Genomic DNA, 22,272 nt, shown 5'->3' with positions numbered 1-22,272 from the left:
AGCTCTCATTAATCTCTAGTGATATATTAAGACAATGACTCAAAGGGAGTTCTAAAACCAATAAAACTGAATAGTTCAGGAACTGAAACCTGAGATCTGGAACTCAGTGCCACAATGAAAATGCAACCACTAGACTGAGGGACCAATATCAGGGGTACAAAGGTATATTGTAATATGGCCTGAATGAAGAATTTTTTCCCACCGTTCCCCTGGCATTAACATTTGTTTGTAACATGACTGAAAAATCAGGCATTGAGATTCAAAGGAGCTTAAAAAGAAAAGTCAGTGGGAGTTGGACACCTAACTTCTTGCTAATGGGACTCACCACACATCTGAAAACTCAGCCTAAAGTCACATCACTAAGATTCCTATCCACTTCCTTCATAACTGTAGCAGCCACTTTCTCAAGGAACACCATAGCCAGAATGTTTTGCATCTTCCGAAAGCATCTGAAATCTCAGCTTTCAAATGAGAACAAGGACTGATCTCCAACTCCAGTTAGTCAGGTAGCCAAATGCAAGTCAAATGGTAGTACCTTGTTTTAGTGTCCATGAAATTGGTGTGTTTTGTTTTGTATTGTAGATTCTGAATTTCACAACCCTAAACTCAAGCAAATTGTGCGACGGTACATTGTCACTGGTAAGCATTTTGAACTCTGAGCACTTACTACTAAATCCCTCAAGCCCCCGATTCGCCAGTCAGCGAAACTGAATTTCAATTGTTTTTAATGAAAACTTCACCTGAATATTTTGTTATAGAACATAATTAGTTAGGATGTACATATGTTATGTCCACATTAGTATCTGCATTTGTACCTCCCCTGAATCAAGACAAAGCATATTCTCGGACTCATAAAGCATGCTCACTTAAATTCCTACATATTCACTCATGGGAATTAATTTTCAAATATTGGAAAATTATAGACATTAGCAGATTATAAGCCAAACACATGGTCAGCTGTTTTCTTCATTCACCTTTTGTTTTCTTTTATGCTTTCTGGAGTGACATGTACTTTCAAAGGAATTTACATTTTATTCAATTGCATACTAGACACGGGGGGGGGGGGGGAGGGAGGTTACCATTGTGATTTTGATTTCGTGTTAAAGGAGCAGCAAAATTCTTCTGTGGTGTACTCCTGAATGATAAGTCTCCTGTAATCAATGTTTGCTAACTTCTTTCAAGTTCAGATTTGTACCTGTTTAAAAGAGAATTGGAAGTGCAATTAATTAGTTACAGAAACAAATAGGGCCCAATCATACATTTTTAAGAGCCCCAAATGCACATTGAATGACAATTTTGGTTCCTCAAGAAATATAGAATTAGGCATAATAAAGATATATCACTAAAAATATGATTCTAGATGACAATACGACACCTTCAAATAAGTATTGGAATCTGAACTTTCACTTCTAGTGATATTGGGTTGTTGTTTAAATTTGTTCTTATATGAAAGAGACAATTTGTTTATATTTTATATATACACTCAAGGTTTATTTCAGAAGACTGAAAACTAAAAGAATTATACACAAAAAGGACACATGGATGAACAGCAATTACAATGATTATCCAGTCACAGCTCTGATAAAGCTCCCTCTGCTGGACATTCACAAGACTGCTGTGTTTGGGTCCCAATATGCTTGATTTGTGCTCTTAAGCTACCCTTGGCCTGAATAGGCTGCAGCAACTTTTCCCTTGGCTTCCCTGGTACACTTCCAGGGCACAGGCTCCTAGTTCCACTTCCCAGAAATAGGACCAGACGACCTAGCTGTCTTAAGCACCCAGGCCAGCACTGACCCCGCAGACTGAAACACACCCTTTTCCCAAAGCTTCAACATTGTGGGCACTCTGGGTACACAGTTCACCTCTTCAATTATATGTAGTAGTTGAACACAGACACACAGACTTTACAAGGGTTCCCAAAAACCACTCTCTGTTGGCAAGTACAATAAGTATACAGATCTGGACAAAAAAAATAATAAAACCCTATACACAATTCCCTGCCTCAATTTCCTCACCACTCTTAGAGCATTCTTTGGACTTAGGTCAGAGTCCTCTAGTTCAGGATTCTTCCTCTCTCTCTCTCTGCCCTCTTGCACATGGTTTCTCCCCTGAATCATGGAGTATCTGTAGTCTTTTCTCTCCTTGCCCCCCTCCCCAGGGTTCGTTAGAAACCCTCTGTTATTATCTCCCCCTTCTTTATCAGGTGACTCCCAATCAGCCTCATCAGCTAATGAAAGTACTTTACCACAGATTCTGTTGCTTAGTTACCATCACTCCTAGAATTCAGATTTTGAAAAACTAGTTTAGCCTGGATGGTAGCCCTTGCTTTGTCCCAGGGTGCTCCATTTAAATGATCATCAAAATTTAACAGCCTATCACTGATAGCCCCATGCCCCCCCACTTGGAATTTTAGTCCAAGATGGAGGTGAAAAGACAGAGGCTAAAAGACCCACATTCAAAATGGAGTTTGCAATCTGACACGGGGTCTCCAATATCAAACAATTTGTAAACTGTACATAGGCAGATTCCCCAAATGTTCATAATTAAATTGTTTTATTAAGAGTCCATTTTATGAAGCTACTGCTAGATGTACAACAATCCCTCTAAGGGTCATATAACCTCCAAACTCTTTCACTCTCATTAATATAATATAGAGTGTTAGGTGAAGACTTTCAAGCCTGTCTCTCTAAAAAGTTGCACTAGAAAGTTGCAGTGGTAAAAATTCTGTTGTCATGGTGACACTGCCAAAACTATTTTGGTAAAGTGTATTTTACACTCTGCCACTTCTGCTGGCATGATGTCTACATAGCATTGAATTGTATTGGCAAAAACATGCTGCACTCTGGATAGGCATTCTAGTGTTACATTCCCAAAGACTCAGCATTCAAAGACTCAATTGAGTCTAACTGGAAAATAAATGCAGAGGCTATTCATGGAACAACCACATTTGGTGGAGTGGGAGTTTTGAGCCTGTCTAATGTGTGGTGGGATAATCAGTGGTTCTGGAACTTTTAGAGGCAGAAGTTCATTCCTAGAGTTGCATGCTCAGCTCACCCCACTCCCCCAGCACAGAAACAGCAAGGCGAGAGCTGCCCTTACAGTGGGGAAACAAGTGGTGATTGCCCTATGGAATCTTACACCACCAGTTTGCTATCAATTAGTGGGGTAATCAATTTGGTGTTACAAAAAAAGATCAATGGTAAGGACACTCATCACTGAGGTATGCAAGACAAAAAAGCATCCCCATTCTGTGCTCCCCCTTCCCAGCTTCTGAGCATATTAAAAAAAGGTACCTTCAAAATTTATGCAGGCTTTGGTAGGTCAGAAGGGACACGTTACTGACAAACACTGGCTGGTTCAGAGAAATTCAGGACAACCACGGCTTTAGAAACACTGTGCTTTTTGACATATTGAAAGCAGACTCCCCACTCCATCCAACTGGAATTAATGACATTTCTGTGCCAATCATAGTTTATGGAAACTGCCTACCTTTAATTCTCTGGCTTAAGAAACCATCTACTAGCAAGCTAGACAGAAGCAAGGAAAGATTTGACTCTCACCTGTGCAGCTGAAGAAGGAATGTGAAGTGGGCAGAGTTGGAAGACAACAGGATAGGTGGAGGGGTCTCATGCCAAAGCTCCATATCAACAAGTAAAACATTCTCAGTTCTTATGCAATGCACCGCATGCAGCTCTATCTGAGAGACCCTATTGCCAGGGTGGATGAGTGAGGTAGACGGGCTGGATCTAAAATAGGCTAGCTAACAGTTGCATTGCTAACACAGTTCAGGTAAAGGAAGCCTTAAAAGCTTACTTCGACAGTAGGAAATGGCCTAATCCTGTTTCTATGAAACTATTAATAGAACAGGTTTGTTTTCTGTGATATACATTACTTTTAAGGAATTTGTTATTGAAGTATGGAAAATGACCGGACTAATTGACAGTAGTTTCTATGACCATCAGCATAGTACAGGTGGTGTATTTCTAGACTCAATAAAGGCTAGCACTTCTGTAATATACATGCATTGACTTTTTTTTTCCTTTTTTTTTTTTTTTTTTTTTTTTTTTAAGAGGTATGGAAGCCTTTCTGGTTATATTACTTTCTAGCACTGCAATACCAAAAAGTCACAATAAAGTTGCACCAACTTTCAAGTATGTACGTTATTACCACCACGGCATGCTAGACATACAAAAAAAAAAGATAACTTATAATTGACTTTACTAGCTATATAACTTGACTAGGTACAAGTACAACATGCAGCCTGGATGTCAGTGCATCACAGATGACTGTACGTGTAATCAAAGTTCTTTGTTCCCTGACATGTTGTCCATGGGAGTAGAATACACCAGGAACTGACACAAGGGGATGAGGTGTCTATATCCCTGCCAACACCCCATATTTATCCATGCGTTGGAGTGGGTGAACTAATGCAGTGAGATTCTTAATCAATAATTGATCAACAATTCATTTGAGCAGCTGGGTCAGCAGCAGCAGCATTTATTTTTGATTTTTGTCCTCCCTCTACCCCTTCAACAGCTGTTCACACCCCTGCCTCATTGCCCTTGCATTTCACTTTTAGACCTGCATAACCTCACAGAGCATGTCCTTCTCTGTGCGCTTCCTCTTGGCTCTGACAGTGACCAGACAGCTGTGGAGGTGTTAGGGAGAATCTTGAGGAGAGCCCCACTATCAAGGTTAGTGATAAACACAGAACTGTTAGGTGGAGAGGAAGGGAGGCAGCCTTCCCTGACATAACTGTCGCAGCTACTCAGATTTTCCCACCCTGTACAGCATAACTATGTGGATTGCCTCCAAATTACTAAGGCATAATGAGTGCTAGACCTTACATGAAGAGTAGATCAGGATTTCTTAACCCAATGCCTTGGGGAGGGGATGGGGTTCATTCTGATATAGAAAAAGGATAGTATTTCATAAAGACAACTGCACTTATTTCAGGAAGTCATGCTCCTTGATGAGCCCAAAGTGACAAAGAAAGAGCTGTTTAAGAGGTCTTAGTCTGCCCATGGAAGTATGCAGTCATGCTGTTTTCTGCAATGATCCCCCTCAGAGGTCCTGGAAAAGTGGCACGGGGATGTGCCATATCACGGTGGGCTGGCCAAAGCGTATCTTCAACATAATGTTTGGGCAAGTCTTACATTACTACTCACTGAAAAAAAGTTCTGTGAAATTGTGCCCACAAACCAGAAAGATTTGTGTGTAAAAATTAACAGGCTGCTCTGTCTGTACCTCAAAGTAACGCAAGACACCAACTGATGGAGTGCCAACTCATGTGTGTTTACTTGCTTCCGTTCTCGGCCTCTGCTATTGATGCAGTTAGAACCTTCCCAGTAAAAATCGTTTTCAGAACACTGGTCTGTCTTTTTGAGAGGAAGATATGATTATAATGTGGACACTAGATCTGGACTTGGGTACAGCTCCTGATAGAAACTAGGTGAGGGGCAGATCAATTTGGGAGGGCTGAGAATGTAAAAACCCGAACCAGAGTGTCTGTTACAGGCGACTGACAAAGTGGGGAAGGTGGAGTAATGGCTGACTGTTTGCAGCCATAGTGGGAGGTTATGTGGAGTATATATGGGAAACACCATCTCACTGTATGGCAAGAACTGACAATGTAAAAACACAAGTTTGCATTTGCCAAAAGTTAGGGCGTATCATCAGACAAAAGTTTATTTAATGCGATAATCACTTTCACCTACCATAATTTCCCTTCACCCAAGGAGGAAATATATTGGTGCATGTCATGGCTAGGTATGAAATAGCCCCTGGCTGTCACCCGCCTTGCTGTATCCCTCTTTGTTGTCCCCTTCCTGGTCAGGGCCAGATACCTCTTGCTCATCCATTGCTCCAGGGAGGGATTTCTTTCTCCTCACCAGAACACACAGAGTATCTACAGAGTTAAAGGGAGGAGGTAAGGTCCTTCCAGAATATAGCACCCAGCTCACTATGAGAGAGGTCATGCAGGTGGCTCCAAAATTTCTCTTTTCTTCACCTTCTGGTACCACTGCCTCAGCTCCTTTTCCTTTCCTTTCTCTGAAGAGGCTGAGTTTGCCTTCAGCAAATTGCTGTAAATATTCTTGTTCCATCAGGAGTGCTGTGGCTGTGCCTGCACATGCTCCTTCCCCCACAGTGCAAGGAAACTGAGCACCCCTCTCTTGGAATAGACAGCAGCATGAGACAGTGCTAGGAACCTACATTCAGTGAAAATGTAGCAAGGAACAGGAACAGATGTCGCTGTGAAGAAGCATGCTGGCATATAAAAGTGAGGTAAGGACAACTTCCAGGTCGTTGCATCCTGGACAGTGGACCTCAAGAGTGCTACTAGACAGTAACTCTGGAAGGGAAAGTTGCATTGTGGGATTGCAGCTAGGGACTGCTTATACTGGTACAGGTACATGTGCATCCATGACAACTCTACTGGCAGTGGACTTGTCACTCTGAAAAGAGAAATAATTAATGCCGTAAAAAGCAGACGGCTTTGTTGGAGTAGAAAATTAAATGTGGACACACACCAAGCTGTGCTATATTAATAAAAAAAAAAAATTCAGTGTAAGCAAGGGCCTTCCATAAAAGGCCTTATCTTGACAGGCAAAAAGTATATATTTTTTTCAATCCGGTTAAGCTAACAGGTTTGAAACACAACTTTTTTGCCCAACAAAGAAAGGGCCAAATATTCAAATGTGCTGAGTATCTATGAATTCCACTGGGCTTAGTGGGAGTTTCAGGTGTGCATCACATCAGATAATCAAAAAACTTTATTTAGAAGCCTAAACGTTGTAGGAGCAGGATTTTATATAGCACTATAAGAATTAATGTATGATTTGATTTCATCCTGCTAGCCACCCTTTTTGAATAGCAGAAAGAAATGATCCTCTGGGACTATGAGATTCTGTTTTCCCATATGCATTACAGATTGGGCCCTCTTTAGCTCTTTGTTTTAAGATTTAGTTAGTAAGAGACAGGATTCTGTATTGTGTCTATGTTAAGTAGATTAGAGGACCATTGAAGGCCTGGGTTTCAATGTAAATTGTCTTGGTTATTGATTATAAACCTTAGCAAGGTTTAATTTGCAATGCCTTTTTGCTCGATACAAAATACTACTGTTTGTATTCCCAATCTGTCTGTGTGAGTAAGGAATGTACGCATTAGGAAAAGATAAGGTGGGAAGGCCATTGTTAAGCAGATGGTCAAGAAAGGAGGAGCGAAGACACTTATCGAGATTTGTTGATGCCAAAGAACCATCAACACGTATCCATGATTGAGGATGGGCAAATTGACAACCCTGAGGTGAAGGCTGGCACCCCTAAGGACAACTGATTAAATCGGAACCAGGACAGGATGACTCTCTTGGAGGTGTATTGGAATGTTTACATCAAAAGATACACCAATTAAGAAGTAACCCGGTCACAAACTGACACAGCAAAATCCATAGACTTCAACAAAGAAAAAGGACTATAAGAACAGGGTGCTTGGCCATAAGACTTTGGGGGTTCGTCTTGCCACACTCCCGGAGCATTGGATCGCGACCGACAGAGCCCTGCTCCCCTCTGCGACCAATCTGGCTGGCCACTAGATTGATCCAGACTCTGGACTGATAACTATAAACATCAACTGGCAGGACTGTGTGCATGGTATGTGTGTGTGTGAGAGACAGGGCCGGCTCCAGGCACTAGTCGAGCAAGCTGGTGCTTGGGGCGGCAGCTAGTAGGAGGCGGCATTCGGCCCAATCGTAGGGCGGCACGGCTGCTTTTTTTTGTTTGTTTGTTTGTTCCGCTCCGGCCGCTGTGTAGGGGGCGGCGGCGCAGAGGACGGGAGCGCCCTGCAACAAGCCGGAAGGGCAGCCCGCGTCCTTCCCTCCCAGCCGACTGGATGGTGCGGAGCCTTCCGGCAGGGGGGACAGCGAGAGGGGCCGCGGGGCAGCGCCCCGCTGAAGCCCTGGCCGCCCCCCTTCTCTCTCTCTCCCCTCCGCTCCCTCCCCCTGCCAGCTGGGGCAGGAGTCCCCCTGCACCCTGGCTCCGGCCGCGCAGCAGGTTTTTGTTTTTTGTTTTTGCTTAGGGCCAGAAAGCCAGAGCCGGCCCTGGTGAGAGAGATTGAAAAGCATATGCTAACTGTTGTAGTCTCAATAAATGCGGCATGCTGCCTTCTTCCCTATAACGATCCCTTGTGCTTCTTATAAGTATAACAACGTGGGACTCAGGAACCTTGTTTTAGGCACCCAGGTTTGAAAATTTTGGCCACAAACTCAAACGTCTATTTAAATATGGAGTACATTTAAAGTAAGATAAAGTGGACAAAGACAGTAATTTGACAGTCATTTACACGTTTAAGCAAAATAATACTTAAATAGGATAACAGCCACACTTCAGTTAAAGCAGAACAGTTTGGTCTCACCTTTTAAGTTCCTGTTCTAGTCTTTCAATTTGTTCTTGCTTGAAGTTAGTTGTCCCGCTTGATAATTAACTTGTCATTCTTTTACTTGAAGATCATGTGAAATTTTCTGCTTTGGTTTCTCAAGATTATCACACAATTCCATCAAGTTCTGGTTTTCTCTGTTTAGTGTTGTTCCTTCATTTTTTTCCATTTTCAACCTAATTTGATTAGTCAATTATAAAATAATATATAAAGATTTTGATCAAGCCTGGGAATACACATCTAGTAATAGTCTTGTTAATTACCAGCAGGAAGTGAGAGACCCATTCCAAGCAACCGAATAGTATGAATTAGCAGACACACACTAAAAGCAAGAATCTTTAATGTTTATATTTATCACTTTGAAAATAAAACAGCACTATGCAGAATGCTTTACAGCAACTACCTACTCCTCACCACGTTCAAGTTTAGAATGGGCAATATCATCCATGTTTTACAAATTGCAAGTCACATAATGTAACAAGGTATAGGCAAAGCTAGGGAGTAGTACACAGTAATTCCTTGTCTAGTCTCTTCTTGCTCAATCACTAATCTGCAGAACTGTATTTTGAGATCTGTAATTTAAGTTTAATTACTGATATTTCATAATGAGCTTGTAAATGTTCTATAGTTTAGTCCGTAAATATAATAGCACTTGAAAAAGTTGTTTAGTCCTGAAGCATTTACACTGGCCTGCAGAGGATATCTTGTCCAGATGTATTATGAAATATTCAGTAGAATGTCATGTCATTCTAAATATTTAACATAATCTGCACAATATTTTTGTTGTGCTGTTCAAATTAGCTTTGTAAAACTGTTGAAAAATTTTACAATTTCACAAACCTTTGGGGTTATCTCAAATTCCAGTCCCCACTGCTACTACAATCGTACTTGTCTTCCCTGCACTTCCCACCAAATTCTGACATGATTTTAGCATCAAAATAAAAGCTGTTAAAATGTTGATGTCAAGTGGAAAAAGGGAAGACAGTCCTTACACTTCTGTAATTGTAATAGTAGCTTGAGAAATATAAGGCTAAGTCTAAAAATAAATAATTTTTACCACTGAAAGCAGAGACTGTGGAAGCATTCCTTTTTAGACCTAAGAGTTGTGGAGAGAGTGTGCCACCTCTCTAATTGTTCCTTCACTCTAACAGTGTTTTTCTAGCAATGGGCAAAATCTCCGATTGTGGACATGCAGTTACCAGTGTCTGGTTGAGGCTATCACAATACAAGCATTAAGACAAAGTTCAGTACCAGAACTTCTAAAGAATGAGATCAATTTTCATTCCAGTGTCCTCAATAATTACAAGCAAAGGAAAAAAATCAGATCAAGTTTGCATAAGGACTGAGAAACGACTTCAGGGTCTGGCCCTAAAAAATGAAAACTCTGGGAACAGAATATCTCTTTAAACAATTTGTTGAAGCATGATTGTTTTTGTAGAGATTGTTATTTAAAGAATGATTTTGTGTATTGTTTAAATTGGCTAAGTTCACAGCAATGCAACAGCAAAAACAAAATTGTTACCAACATATATTACTGGCAAAGCTAGTAGGACCATTTATTATTAAGGTTACCTGTCTCCTCCCTGTTTTCTGCTGCTTATAACTTTACAAACTTTAATTGCTTGGGCTGAAATTTTCCATGCTGTATGTCTGCCTCATGCTCTTTTTCTTCGGGGGTGGGGGACAGAGGCAGAATTTCAGCCAAAATGGTTAAGCTATTCCCAAAAGCAAGGCTAGGGAAATCTACATTTTTCTCATATTAAAATATTCTGGCAACTTTTCTTTGAAAAGCTCCATGTGTTGGAGCAGGGACTTGTCATTTGGCAGGGAGTGGCCTTTGTGTCAGAGAATGTGCTTTTTGCCATCCCCAGGAAAACCTGCCCAAATTTTGCCAAATTAGAAGCCTTTGAAAAAAATCACAGTTCACAGACGCTCAGTAGAGAGAATTCTTAGATTTTTAGCAGCTAAAATCTCTGAAGATTTCATCCTCGCTGCGTATACTTGGATCTCGCACAGCTCTTAGTGCTAACCAAACTGTGCATGAGCTATTCCCCACAAAGCGACTACACATGTGCCATTTCCCCACAGCTCCTGGATGTGAAAACACAGCACTGAGCCATCCCCACAGACAGGACAGGCCTATGGGGGTCAACACCAGAGTTTCCCTGCAACGATTCTTCCCAGCTGCTTTGGGCCAAGGACCAGAACTGAGAGCAGGAACCTTTCTCTCCTGCACTCCCAATGAACCCTCCAAGCTGGTGCACATGCACGGTGGTGGAGGAAGATACTGGACTCAAATGCAGAGGGGACAAAAGGCAAATGGGGGTGGGGGGGCAAGAGGGACAGACTGGGACAAGGAGTATGCCAACATTGGGACTAGGGGAGGGGGGCCAAGGATAGGGAGCCAGTAGGCGAGGCTAGGACTGGAAGACTATGAGAGAAGGTGGGGGGAGGGGGAAAGAAATGTGTAGGAGACACTGAAAGAAGACACAGAGCTAAGAGGAGGAGGAGAAGAGAATTGGGGCTGGCTGAACAGAGAGATTGGGACAAGGAGCCTTCATTCCAGCATATCCGAACTTTTGAGTGCTTCTGTGTGTAATCTATATATGCACGCACACACGCACCCCCTGCTCTAGGCATCCAGGTCTTTCAAGAAATAATCAAATATTTGTGATGAGCATTAAAGTGGGAAGATTTACCTCATTTCCATTTACCAAGTTAATGAGCACTTGGCATGAGATCACAGATTTGATCATACCGAGATCTTTGTTATATGCCAAGCTTTATTCATTGTATTTACATTGATGACCTTGTCTTCACTATATTCATGGCAGATATAAAGGAGGTATGAATAAAACGGCATATCTTCAACCTCACTTGGAGAGATAAATACATAATGTGGATTGCCCATGCCCTGCACATTCAGATACATTTTTAAGATCAGTTACCTTTTCTGATTTGCTGCCACCAGCTGTCGGTTTACAGATTGCCACAAGATTATCTGACCTGCCTTTTTGTAAATGTTGGGCATATGGTGACAATTTTTGGCTTTGGGCAGTGTAATAGGTCCTAGCCGGGGCTCGACCCTTCCGGGCAGGAGAGGAGCCACACCGACTCACTACTGTGGGAACAAGCAGTCAGTTAGTCCCGAAGCCCCGACTCTTGAGTGCAGGGGCGGAGCAAACACAGTTAAAGCTCAGGCCCTTGACGGCAGGGGCGGAGCAAACACAGTAAAGCTCAGGCCCTTGACTGCAGGGGCTGAGCGAGCGAACAGTTCAGAGCCCAGGCCCTGGATCAGGACGGGGCAAACACAGTTAAGCTCAGGCCCTTGTTTGCAGGGGGCTGAGCGAGCAAGCAGTTTAGGAGCCCAGGCCCTGGATCAGGGCGGGGCAAACACAGCTAAGCTCAGGCCCTTGTTGGTAGGGGCTGAGCGAGTAAATAGTTCAGAGGCCCAGGCCCTGGATCAGGGCGGGGCAAACACAGCTAAGCTCAGGCCCTTGTTTGCAGGGGCTGAGCGAGCAAGCAGTTCAGGTAAGGCACGCCTAGGCTTCTGTAGCCGAGCGTTGGGTGAGGGGGAAGCCTGCCACCCGTGAGCGAGGGTGGCAGGGGGGAACGCAGGCCCACCCACTCCACTGCGTTCCAGCCCGGGGCCCTAGCAGCGGTTACTGCCGCTGCTGGTCAGTGGGGTATCCAGACCGCAACACACTGACACTGGTTCACACTCGGTTGCAGCCGGACCGGGGTCGGCTACCCCTGGGCTACTTCCACGATCCCCCTCAGAGCCTACCTCGTTCGCCGCGCCGGGCTCGGGCCAGTCCAACTGCATGGGCTCCTCTCGGCCAGGGCTCGGTGGCAGGTCCGGTAGCTCTGCCGGGAAGTCAGGCCAACGGTCCTCGGGCGGCTCCTCTGGGTAGCAGCAGGGGAGGAGGGGTTCGGGTGCAGTCTCACCCTCAGGGTTGGTGGGGTGGGGTTCCCAGGGATTCTCCCAGTGACGGGAGCGGACAGGCTCCGGCGGCTCCTCCTCGTAGCGTGCCCGGGGTAGCTCAGGCCAGCTAGGGTCCAGGCCTCGGTCTTCGGCGGTCTCCTGGTCGGGAGCTCCCGGCCGCACGTCTGCTCCCTGCAGTGGCTGGCCGCAGACTGAGCTCTGGCGGCCGGCCTTTATACTTCCTGTCCCGCCCCTTGACTTCCGGGGGGCGGGGACAGGCGGTGGTGGTCCCACCCACTCTGGTGCCTGCACGTGGGCTCCCTCTTCTGGGCAGGAGGGGAGCCACACCGACTCACTACAGGCAGCAAGACGGGGCCTGATCCTTAGGTTTAGGTTTAGAGCTGTTCTGCGCAAAACACAAGGGTTTTTTTCCCAGTAGGAATATCAGCAAACCCTAAAAAATAAACACCTTCCATTAACCACAGTTGATTAAATTACTTTATTGTTCTAATCAATCTGATCTTGCTCATTTCACGATGGAGATGACAACTGGTAATAATTTAAGAAAGTAAAATGGCATTTACTCACTGAATAAAATATAATGGGGGAATTATTAGGACTATCTTGCATTCCTAGAATTTTATAGGTGAACTCAGGCAAGGGTGTGGATCTGTGCAACAGCAACTCTACTAAAATGGCAAAAAGAGTTTTCCCCAAGAAAATGTTCTCTTTTTCCTTTAAAGGGACACCATTAACTGGAAAATCATTTCCATCTGAAAATGATGACTCTTCTATTGTTCTAAGTAGGGCTGGCCAGAGGGCGACAATTCTGTTTTGCAACACCTTTCGAGGTTTCAAAATTCGTTTTTATTCTAGATTCGAATGAGAACTTAAGCCTTTCAAATGCTTTCACAAAATGAAATTGAATCAAAAACATCAGGTTTTCAATTTCGGGGCCTTCCTCCCTGCAAGAGTCCACTTTGCACCTCAGAAACCTTCCCAGCAAAAACTTTGTCTGAATCAATACATCTCAGAGAAACATTTCGGCTTTGACAATGCAGCACATTTCAATGACAAAACATTTAGTTAAAAATGTTTAAGCAAAAACTTCCCCCCTTCCTCTCAACCAGAAAAAAAAGGTGTTTTATACTGGGAATGGCTGGGCCTAGAATCCCTCTCTTTTTGCCAGAGGTCTTTTGCAAAGTTTTTGGAGGAGTCCCAAAGTAAACAACATTTATCTAGACTGATTTTCAAAACTACAACCTGATATTAGGATTCTGGATTTCAGAATTTTTGGCTGTTTTGCTTTTGTCATCAAATACTACAAAACTGTACAGATGGGAAGACATCGCACAGACCAAAAAACAAAACCACTAGAAATTACATATGTCTACAACAAACTATACTAGTCCCCTATAGCCTCAATTGTATACTAGGGCTTTTTTTAAGCACATGGGGCTAAACTCAGCTCTGACAAGCAGTTGGGTTAAATGGACTTATGCAACCTATACGAAGGCTGAATTTGGCCAATGATGTACAAGTTTTTACAATGCTTCCAAGTCACACGTAGGACAACACGACTATTTAGATGAGCGTGCGCGCACACACTCCACCCCCCAATGTGGACAGTTCTCCTCTAAAAAAGTAACAATTACCTTTTTTGACCACCTCTGGGAGTCCGCCTGGCTCATACTCTGGCTCATCCTCATGGATCAGTGAATGTAGGTGGATGGCAACTTCATCTGCACCTGACCAAAGGAAAGAGTCATTACCTGTACAAATAACTTTAAGGAGACTCTGGAAAGATGAGTTTAGAATGCAATGATCTCCATCATTCATTTCTTAATTAAGTACATAAGATGTGTGCTTGTGCAACCACAGTAAACTATACCAAATAAAACAGACAACACGTAAAGGTTACTTTACAGAAGAGATCTCCGTTGATACCATATTTACTGTCAGGGTGCCAGGTACCCCGATTCTTTGGAATCTGCCCCTGACACACAATGCATGGGCAACATTAATTCTGGCATTTCCTAATTTTTAAGTGCTTAACATTACCACCTTACCATTATTTTAACAATTTTTCTTTATATAATTGAATATGGCTCATCTCAGAAATATGGATCCCTTTTTATACCACTAGTGATTCTGCTTATTGGACTCTCATGAATATTTGCTAGCCTAACTTACCCTAGCTAATGGCAGACAAATTGTAGTATATTTTACACACTGTGGTGACCACTTTAAACTGTTGTCCTATTAGCTCTATACTTAGCCCCTGACAACTCTTGAAATGACTGAAGCTTGTGATCAATAAAACCCCAAAGTGTGTGTCTTAAAAAACATTTGTTAAAGTTAATAAACCCCAGTACTTCCTGGTCCCAGAAAGCTGCTACTAGTACCAGGCGGATGATATTTAGAAAATGGAGGTACAGTTTGAAGCATAACACTTTAAGAGCTGCTCCTCTCTCCCTGTCTACAATCCAGGAGGACACCAAAAGCTGTTCGGAAGGACATATGTATAAACTCTAAAAGATGTCAATTTCTCCATGGTGGATGCTGAACTATCAGCCATCTATACCCAAAATGTGAATTTTCTTTGTTGTGATGGTCAGCAACGGAAAGAACAGACACACTCCAACATTTTACACTCTCATGTCTCAAACAAAGCATTGTAAGAAGTTATACACAGCACTCTAATGTTCTTTAAAAAATAGCCTCCCCTTCATCCTAAGGTCATTTTTTATTTTAAAACATAGGTGTTGGAAATCTATATTCATAACATATAAGGAGACTCTTAAATTTGAGACAGATAGATCTTGGGCCAAATTCTCAGCTGGTGTGAATAGCAGAGCTTCAGAAAGTAAACTGATTTATACCAGCTAAGGATCTGGCCCCTCATCTGAATCAAATGTAATAAAGGATGTTTTGAAAACATGTTTTATAAATAAATGCATTAAGGTTAGAAACAGGATCATGATTAAGGCTATGTTTTAGTGATGGGTATTTTCAGTAAAAGTCATAGACAGGTCATGGGGCTGTGACACTTTGTTTATTGCCCGTGACCTGTCTATGGCTTTTACGAAAAATACCTGTGACTAAATCTTACCTACTGGGAGGGGGGCACTCCTGAAGACTGCTGGGGAGTGGAGAGGGAGCAGGGTGACGCTGCTGCTGGGGAGGTGGAGGGTGGCTCAGGGCCCCACCACCACTAGTTCCAGACTGCTGCTCCAGGGACCAGCTGCCTGGTGCTGCCAGAGCAATGGCCACTGCAGCTGGCTCCTGGGCTTCCCTAGCTGCTGGGGTGGTCCTGGGATCAGCTGCACCAGCACTGCAAAATTCACAGAGGTCATGGAAACTGTGACTTCCATGAATGATTTGCAGCCTTATGACATTCTAGTTAGAATATCAAGGTTGGAAGGGACCTCAGGAAGTCATCTAGTCCAACCCCCTACTCACAGCAGGACCAATCCCCAAACAGATTTTTGCCCCTAGATCCCTAAATGGCCCCCTCAAGGATTAAACTCACAACCCTGGGTTCAGCAGGCCAATGCTCAAAACACTGAGCTATCCCTCCCGCCTCTAGTATAGCATTTCCTTCTTAAACTACCCCATCCTTGGCTTTTGCTCCTTTAATAGAGCACCATGTTCAGCAATTTGTTTCTGCAACATTTTTTTTTTCCTTCTCTAGCTGCTTACAGGATTTCATCCACGTCTTCATTTTACTGTGAGCAAATCCATTTTGCTTCTTCAGTTGAATTGTAGACTTCAGATTGTCCATCTATAAAATAAAAAATTGTTTGTAGTTGCTAATAGGAAACTTCATTCTTCTGTATAAGCATTATACTCTCACTAATGGCATCTCACCTGTCATTAAAAGTTCAGTGCAACTAAAAAAACAGACAAAAGTTATAACATGCATTTGTATAGTAGATTCACTTAGTAATATACAATTGAATTATAGCAGCTTCTAATTCCAACAGAGAAACATTAAAGTCATGTTTATTGGAAAGCTACATGTGTGTAGATTTCCTTGATAGAGAAATAATAATCTAAATAGAATATTCAAAACAACCAAATGACAAAACCCAGCTGAAAAGCATGTGGTCCAGGCAGGTTTGTCCACCCTATGTGCATTGGAATGCCAAAATAAATGGATAGTGGATATCTGGCAGCCTTATAAAACACACTTCAGGATAACGTAAATATCAAGCACAGTGCTCCATTAGCTGGGCATGGAGTGAGCACTGTAACTCAGTGCCTGCTTGCCACAATACGGGCTCCACACTGTGCTACATGATTGCTTTTTCATGTGTTTATTTCTGAAGCGAGAGCACAGAACTACAGTCTGTCATTCACCACAAATGGAAGTAGAAAAAGACTGCAGGCTAGAAAATGCAGAGGGAATTGATAAGAAAAAATTAAGCTAGATGGACAGGTTTAAAAACTTTGCCCCTTCTGCTTGGCAGTAAACACCCAACCTATGTGTGTTACAAACAAAACTTCATACAGTCATTACCAGAATTTTTTTGCAATGGCATGTGGAATTGTTCACACGCCTATCTAAATTATTAGCAAGAATAGTGCTGTCATAAGAAGAATCGCTTAATAATTTAGATGGAAACTCTGCATACATCAGAACTGATATGCTCTCACATATGAGTGTGACATAATGAGGTAGTAGAAGCAGTTTAAAGACAATAGGGGCACATCTACATTGGGAAGTTTCACAAGGTATTAATTAATGTGTTCATTAACATGATGTTACAACATGCAGTGTAGACACTGCCCTGTTATGTTTAATATCACATCAGTCAGTTATGGTTAACTTTAGGGCCAGAGTGAAAAGACATGTTTAAACACGGTCTAATTTTGAAGTACAGACCCTGGCAAGTAAGGTATTGTTTCCTTTGCACCATAAGTGAAACTTTACCAGAACAATGAATGAAATTTCCTGACTGAATTCTGTCTGGATACCAAAATGTACCAGTGAGGCTAAAAAAGTGTTTTTAATTTATAAGGAGGGGGGTCGCACTCAGAGGCTGGCTATGTGAAAGGGGTCAACAGTACGAAAGTTTGAGAATCACTGGGCTAATGGATAATCTCTGCTGAACTACACTTTTCTTTTGACACCCAGGCTGTCAAATTGTAGGCAGCTCAGGTAAAGATGAAACAGGGGCCCATGCTTTGAGAGATCTGTTTTTTCTGCAGGTAGAGTGGAGATTCCTTAGCTATCAATCAATCATGTCCAAAAATTCCCAGGACTTCTGGCTAGTGAAGAACTAGAAGGATGACTTCAGCTCTTTCCTCTTCCCTTTATGCAAACTGTCTTGTAAAGCAGCAGATTCTTCTCTACATCTGACATTATTTCCATGGCCTCTGAGAGAAGTTCTGACCTCTGGTTACTCACTTATGTTGAAAGGGATCTAAACATTCATACTTCAGAGCACAAGCCAACCTCTAACAGGAGATTGGAAGAAATTTCCCATGTGGGTCAGTTATTCCATAACTGCCCTCGACGGGGTTTCTTGAACCTTCCTCTGAAGCAACTGCTACTGGCCACCGTCAGATGACATACCGGAGACTCAATGGACCACTGGTTTGAACCCATCTGTTAGTTTCTGTATTGTACCATTTCAACTAAGATATAGGACAAATCATTTTAAATAGTTTTCATTTTACCTAAGTGAACCTGGTTTGGGTTTTACTATAAATCAAATGAAAACAATGATGTACACTTTTTAAAGCAGCCTCCAACTGTATTACCTGTGTGCTGTAGTTTTCTACAGACACTTCTCTGTCCTCAAAATCCATCTGAAGTAGCTCAAGTTTAGCTTGATATTATTTATTCAACTCATTCTCTTCCATGGACTCTCTCAACTGTTCTGACGTAGGCATTCTGTCATGAACCAGGTAACATGCTAGTGATTCATTCTTTGTTTTTATTACCTTGCTCAATTGCACATTCTCTTGAAGCAAGACGTTATGTTGTTCTTGCATTTTGTTTTGCTCTGCCCTGACATTTAACATTTCCTGTCTTAAACAATCCAACTCAGCTGAAGATACATTTTGGATATTAGCAATCTCAGCTTGTTTAAATTGCAACTCTGACTGCACTTTCTCAAGTTCCTGAATCAAATCTTTGTTTTTTCCCCTCTAAGGACACTAGTTTAGAGAAGAATTCATTACGCTCATCCCTATGCTGTTTCTCTTGTAGTTCTGATTCCGCTTTACTCTTTTGAAAGTGACTTTTTTGTTGTCTTAAAATGCCTTCAGTGTTGGCATTTTTTTCTTCCTTTGATTTGTATTTTCCTTGTAGATCTACAAGTTCCTTTTCAATTTCTTCATATCTTTCCATGAGTGACAGTCTTTCCTCCTTATGTCTTCTGGACAATTCAGAAATGCTTTCCTCTCTCTCCTTTAAACTATATGAAAAAATTATGTTTGTTTCTAGTAAGTCTACTTTTTCTTGTTCTAAAGCCTTGTTAATGTCCTTAAGGGTTCCATTTTCAAGTTGTAGCTCCTGGACTGAATCCTGGAGCAATTTATTATTGCTTTTTAAATCCCGAATCTCTGCTTGTTGAGCTTCCAATTCTATTTCCTGAGACAAACTCTTATCTATAGTGATAAAAAAAATTAAGTGGTTAATTTGTGAAAGCAAACTATGTCAAATATGCAATATTAGCTTTTATGGGTAACACTATAAAATGGCAATATTGACAATTTTCAATTTTTCACCTAGCAATACATTTTCTTAGTATTTCAGAATATAATTACGTATAGCGAAAGCAAGAAAATGGACTTAGAAGGCATTACATTTCATTAGCTAGCCGAAAGTGCTGCCACTTGCCAAGAATAAGATCAAAACGCAAAGCAGTTATTTGGATGGCCTCATGGATTGGAGAGTGCAGAAATACTGATTAAAATGGGAGCAGGACTAGGTTCATAAATTTAATTTTGAATTCTCATTAAGTGAGGTTAGACTTCTACAGCGATAAGTGGGAGCAGTCTCCTTCTTTACAATGGCTATTTAGCAGAATTACCTGTTCTCTTAAACCTCAGTCTACAAAATGCATTTTCCCAACCAGATAGACAAATGTAAGGAAAAGTCAAATTAGGGCTCGGCGGGTAACATTTCATCACGTTTTAGCTTGATGGAGTCCATATACAAGCTAAAGGATAATAGTTTGAGGTATATTTGTTTGCTTGGGATTTTAAAACACAGGAGCACATTGTAGTATTTAATTTGCTGACCATATAGTTTTGAACGGGAAGTATTTATTCCTCATTTTAAATTGCTTTAAAACCATATAATTTTATGAGTTAGTATATTTGTATAAAGAAGTTCCATCTCAGTTTGGAAAGAGAATTGCGTGTATTAGCTGAAAGTTAATTTAACTATATCACACAGTGGGAACTTTTTTTCTTGGATATGCTTCAAATCACCATTTCTAATGAGGTTTACAGTCTCCTCCACACTGAAGTAATAGTTTGTAACCGGATTTAAATAGGTAGAAACGTGTAACTCACTTTTCATCTCTTCAGCATAATTCTGGGTCTCCTTTAGAAAGTGTTTGGCTGTTTTTAATTCTTCTTCCAGCTGATGGATTTTTCGTGATTTTTTTCATCAGACTGGAAGCGAAGAAGGGTTTTTTTTCCTTCTTCATTTCCTACAACAAAACATTAGTTATAAAACAGTCGATTAAGTCAATAAACTGAGAGTAGTGTGATGTGGTATACCACCCATCAGAGTCCCTTGAAGACTCTGGAAAGTTGGGCCTTGGTTTCTAAGCACTTACAGTGATTAGGAACACAAACTGCACTCTTGGCAATCCTCAGAGGGCAGACAATCCTTTTGGGACGTCTCCCAGCTGGCACAGATCACAGCAGTACTTAGCTGGCTCAGGATATGGAACCAGGGAGCTGCAACCAGTTCTCTGTTGCCTGCTCATAGCAGATCTTCACACAGGATAGAATCCAGCCCACAAAAACGGAGTCAGTGAAGTTAAGTGACTTGCCCAAAGCCACAGAGGGGAGTCAATTTCACTGCCAGTATCAGAACACAGGAGAAGTTTCCAGTTCCAGCTCCTGTTCTCAGACCACCCATCTCTCAGTGTGGCTGATTCAAATATATGAAGTTGCTCTTGTTAGCAAGATGGCATTAGATGCAAAGTATTATTACTCAGTAATACCTGGGGGTTCGGGATAGAAAATTTTCTAAGCATCTTTTTTCCAAATAAGTTAAGAAAAGTTAAAATACTCCATACAACGATGTCCTACCTGGGACTTTAAAAGTTATTTCTAAGAAACTAACTCCTTCCACCCAAGCTCCTGCATTGCTGGGTAACAGATGGCATGGCTCTGGTGGGACTCTCTTGGAAGCAAGCCATCATTTATTCATCTACTTACTACTAGCAGATGGGCATCAGTGCACAGAAACAACATTCATGAAAAGGGAGGGTCTGGATGGAAATCAAATTAAAACCTTGTTGGCAGAGCAGGTCTGTATTTTCAGCTATTTAAACAAGTCACCCAAAGAACATAAATAAAACCGTTGCTGCTTCTAGTTATTTTCCTTTCCTCTCATAACTTCCAGGTCCAAAATATCCAACTGTTATACCAAAACACACACACTCTCTCTCTCTGCTATCAATCATTCTAAAACACACAGGTGTGAAGAGACAAAATTTTCAGACAATGCTGATGTCTGACAAATGTCTCAAAGCTGCAGGAATTCTGAGCTTCCTGTGTTCAAAATACCAATGAAATTCAAGGGGTTTAAATGGCTGAAAGGCCCGCCCCTCTTGCTGTGACTCAGCGCAAGTGGCTGTGATTAAGAAGCATTCAACAAAAATCTGGAACCAACAACCTAACATAGCTGCAAAAAAATCCCATGCTCTGATGCTGGACTTTCACAAAACTATTTGCAAGAAATGCATTCTCCCACCTTAATCTGGTACGGCTACATCCCATCATTTGCAATTACAAGTTGGCCTATATCACATAGGCCTTCATTAACTCCTGATTGAATAAACGAAATCCAATGTATTTAGACTCAAATGCATCTGCCCTGAAAAATCTGCAACAGTTACAGAACACAGCAGCACACCTCCTCAGTAATACAGGTTCACTTGAGTACATCAGTCCTATGTTTCACTCACTCCGCTGATTCCCCAACAGAACACTCAATCAAATCTGTCTTTAGTTTTGAAGTTATAAAGAACATGGGCCCAAAATACCATCTTACTCTCTCAGACTTCAGTAGCTGTGTTCCTCGGGAACAACTGTCTACACATCAGAAGTAAAACTAGCATATGCAGGAGACAGGGCTTTTTCAGGAGCTGGCCCAATACTATGAAATTCACTCCTGCAAAAACTTAGAATGACAACTAACATCACCATTTTTCATATTTACACTCCCCCCACCCCACCCCACACACACACCCTTTACCCTCTGGGACAATGGCTTTCAACCTCTTTTCCATTTGTGGACCCTAGAAAATTTCAAATGGAGGCGCAAACCTCTTTGGAAATCTTAGACATAGTCTGTGGATCCCCACAGACCACGGGTTGAAAACCACTATTCCGTTGTAACGATAACCTTTCGAGGACCCCTTAGACAGTCTGCAAATTCCTAGGGGTCTGTGCACCACAGGTTGAAAACCACTGCTCTGGGGGATATGGGAGAAATAGAAACCTCAAATAACAGATGCTAGTCACCTTAATTATTCTTAACTCTGGAAAGCATTCAGATACACCAGCAATTGGCACAATATAATAACTTTAAAAAAAAATCTCGGATGTTGCTTCTATGACTATTCTGACTTCTCTTCCCTTTCATTTTCCTTCTAACTCCAAATCAAAGGAAAAATCTTTTAATCTACAATCAAGGGTTTTTAAAAATCAAAACTTAC

At 41.9% G+C, this 22,272-nt stretch overlaps 1 protein-coding gene across 1 annotated transcript in view; it reads right to left on the bottom strand.

The window, feature by feature from the left end:
- The window catches only part of LOC122174355 (centromere protein F-like), a 58,613-nt gene extending 36,807 nt beyond the window's left edge, over positions 1 to 21,806 (bottom strand). Inside the window, exons 1-8 of the mRNA XM_065590627.1 lie at positions 19,889 to 21,806; positions 18,125 to 18,976; positions 16,058 to 16,139; positions 14,011 to 14,103; positions 12,218 to 12,809; positions 8,410 to 8,606; positions 5,718 to 6,455; positions 1,080 to 1,195 (exon numbers count right to left, since the gene is read on the bottom strand). The gene's annotated coding sequence lies outside the window, so the exon portion shown is untranslated. The remainder of the gene's footprint in view (positions 1 to 1,079; positions 1,196 to 5,717; positions 6,456 to 8,409; positions 8,607 to 12,217; positions 12,810 to 14,010; positions 14,104 to 16,057; positions 16,140 to 18,124; positions 18,977 to 19,888) is intronic.
- Between the last annotated feature and the right edge of the window lie 466 nt (positions 21,807 to 22,272).

This window comes from Chrysemys picta, chromosome 3 (genome assembly GCF_011386835.1).
Source record: "Chrysemys picta bellii isolate R12L10 chromosome 3, ASM1138683v2, whole genome shotgun sequence".
Lineage (NCBI taxonomy): Eukaryota > Metazoa > Chordata > Testudines > Emydidae > Chrysemys > Chrysemys picta.
Note: the sequence above shows the minus strand (reverse complement) of the source record. Positions and strands in the feature narration are given on the sequence as shown.